Source organism: Limulus polyphemus, unplaced genomic scaffold (assembly GCF_000517525.1).
Source record: "Limulus polyphemus unplaced genomic scaffold, Limulus_polyphemus-2.1.2 Scaffold1598, whole genome shotgun sequence".
Taxonomy (NCBI): Eukaryota; Metazoa; Arthropoda; class Merostomata; order Xiphosura; family Limulidae; genus Limulus; species Limulus polyphemus.
This window is the reverse complement of record NW_013667208.1, coordinates 229325-232733: the sequence shown is the minus strand read 5'-3', so window position 1 is coordinate 232733 and position 3409 is coordinate 229325. Positions and strand designations below refer to the sequence as shown.

General features: G+C 35.0%; 1 protein-coding gene across 1 annotated transcript in view; it reads right to left on the bottom strand.

Moving 5' to 3' along the window:
* The window catches only part of LOC106464247, a 41167-nt gene that overhangs the window by 36631 nt on the left and 1127 nt on the right, over window positions 1-3409 (bottom strand). The window lies entirely within an intron of this gene.

The following is a 3409-nucleotide window of genomic DNA, read 5'->3' as shown; positions in this document are numbered from 1 at the left end:
TGTTCTTATTTTATATTCTAGCTTGACAATATCAGTAGTTTGAATTTCCAATTCATATGAAACTGTAGATTTTGTATTTTGACATCACAAACATCTAGTTTGAACCTGTGCTGCATTCAACATACCATGTAATAAACATAAATCAATGTTTAGCTGTCTTTAATATTTATTTTTAGATTAAGAAAATAACTAATGTATAATATTAAAATTTGAATTATAATCGACAATTTGATTCCAAATTTATTAACATAGATTCATAAAATAGTAGTTCAATAAAATTTTGAATGCAAGTCAACAAACGAGATGACATGGCCTTTGACACGTGACCCATCGAGATAAGGTTAAATACTATACAGTTCTCTTCTTCTTGTCAAAAGTCCACTTAGGCCACTTTAACTGCTTTAGAATGCAGTTGACATGCCAACCTATTTTTCTCTATTTTTATTGCAATCGTATCTGTGTATAATTCACTTACGCTGTCACGTGAGTTACCGCAGCTGTATTCTGAACTTCCAAGAATCTTTTGCTTTTTGTACTTCCACTAATCATCTGCCTTTTGTCAAAGTCCACACGGGTGGGTTCAATTAGTTGAGAACACCCTTTGACAAAACAAATTATTCTCCTTATCTCTTTAAAACTGTTAATGTTACTCAACATATCAACCAACGGATCATTCATTCCCACGAAGGTTAACTTTACATTTTCTAACTGAACTTCTCTTTCACGTGACTTTACTTTTACTCTGTTTCCATTTGTCTAGTTGCAGCTATTTATACATTTATCATTAAGGCCTTTTAGAAATCTCCATAGCCTCAACATCAATAGATTGCAAACACAACATTCAATAGTCTCTATATCAATAAATTACAAACATAAAATAAATTAATAATACTATCTACACTAAACAGTCTTTTATATCTGACAACCTTGGTCTACATCCCAGGAAAGAAAACCCACCTCAGAATGAGAGTAACATCCATCATAAACTCAGGAATGACAAGAAATTCATTCACGGACAATTGAACAATGACATGTCATCAATCGCCTTTTGTTGTGAAAACAACAAAGGACAGGAGTAAAACCCCTGAATAAGGTCGAGGATCTGGTTCATGGCATTTATAAACCTGGAGATAAGAAAAAGCTTTCTCCAGGCATTGAAGATGCAAATAATCTGAGATGGGTGTGAGAAGATAATCAAAGCCCATGAGAAAACAACTGAATGATCCAAAAGTCTTATTTAAAGGGAATCTGTAGCTGCACAAAGTGTAAGAGCTGAGCTCCCACTGGAGCTAAGATAAAGGGTGGCTCTAGAAACAAGTTGCCTCCACGATCCACAATACCCAGTCCTCCGAGATGAAGATTGTCAGAAAGTATGAAGAGGACAAGGAGCAGGAGAGAGAGCAACAATATGAGGCTTCCAAGAACAAGAAACCTGTTGGGACACTTTGGACTAATCAAAGTAAGCAGTGATTACTGCCAACAAGCTCAAGTTTCCAATATATAGGGAACTCTCCCTAAAATATCACAAAGGAAGGGTGCCACATAGAGGTCTGAGATAAGACTGAGAGAGGCAACTCAACAAAGAAAGGCATCCAAAGCAAGCAATTCCAGAATAGAGAGGCAACTCCAGAAAATAATGCATCCAAACCAAGAAATTCCAAAAACAAAAGAACCAAATTAATTGGAACACTATGAAAGATCTTATAAGATCAAGTCCAAGTTGAAGAATGGGTAGGTAAGAGTTTCCCCAGTGAAGCTGTCACGGAAGCAATGTAGAGCCTAAAAAACAAGAAGTGTAAAAAAATAGTGAAGAAGATGAGCAAGAAAATGACAAAATGAGAAGAATGATGGTGAGAGAGAGAGCCAAAAAGGAGGAGAGGAGATTACCAAGCCAGAAGAAGAGATTCAAGGGGCTGAAACTTAAGGAAAGAAGAATCATGACTAAACCCCATAGAATAAGATTCTTGAGGTTTGGGAACAGGAAGCAGTTGGCATCCAGTATGAATTTGAGACAAAAAGGAGTATCAGGGGAGGAGGAAAAAGAGGATACAGCTACACGGAGAAGGAGGTTCATGCAGCATAGTAGCCCAAGTTTCAGCAAAAAATAAGGGCCATACCTGTACAACAAAAGGCAAAAATGGGGGTTACCTATACCTCATATTGAGGAAAGAAAAATCAAAATCAGTTGGTGGAAACAGCAGGATAAAATAATTGAAAGATGAGACAGACGCAGCTGAAGCAACAAAAGAAGGATATGAGATTAGAATGAAACCAACTAGCTATTGCACAACTGTGGTAACACTGACAATTGAAGAGCCTCCAGTCACCACTGAAACAATAAAAGATAACTCTTTTTGTGTAGTGTCAAGACTTCAGAAGGTTTCAGAAACATGGATATAAGAAGTCACAGTCAAGCCAATCCACGAAACCTTTTTCTTTAAAGTAAGGTCTGAAATATCTTTGGTATATAGGCCTTATTCACTGTCGTAACACCGAAACTTTAAATTAATTATCAAATCCTCAATACCGGGTTGATAATGATGGGGAATAATGCTTTAAATACACCATATCATAGACTCTGGAACACATCCCAAAATCTCATAATATGGTTAAAGGAAAAAACCAAATGAATGTAAGAAAAGATAATTTTAATCACAAGTTCTAACTGAAACATGTAACATTTTATATTTTTCTTGAAATCAAGAAAATAAAGGTGAAAAGACTATATTTGGGATGGGAACTAAAATTCCAAAAATTCTGCAATTCATAATTTACAAAAAATGTCTGAAGCCAAACAGTGCCGAGGAAAAAATAAACTTTGTTAATACACAAGTTACTGACAGGGTCTACTGTGCATGGGTGATAGGTTGCCCTCCTATTGGTGGAAAGTTACAGCCTAATGTCAACTGCATCATAGACTAGCACAATATAATACATGAGGGATAGGAGCATTCAAAAAGGTATGACAAATGTGCCAAAATCCTCTTGGCAGTGGCACGAGGTAACAGCTATCAGTTCTGAGGAGAGGCGAGTAAGATTATTTAAGATTATTTTATTTTTAGTTTATAAAAAGAGAATTTTTTTTATTCATCACAAATTTTAAAACATTTCCTACGGTACTCACATGCAATGGCACAATGTTATTTTATGGTATCCACATAACTAACTTTGGACTGTGTTGGTCATTCTCCATTGTATTTCTGCATCTTTCCATTATAAGATATACATGAAAAAACCCCTCTAAGAGTTAAATCATATCCCTATTTTTTATGTTAGCTTAGATACATAATATCAACAAACCAACAAATAAAAATACATTATTTATATAGAAACTGCTTTAACTGTTTCTGGTCAATGTTTCAGTCTCCTTATTTAAACAAAAATAAAAAAAAAAATTACCATAAATAGT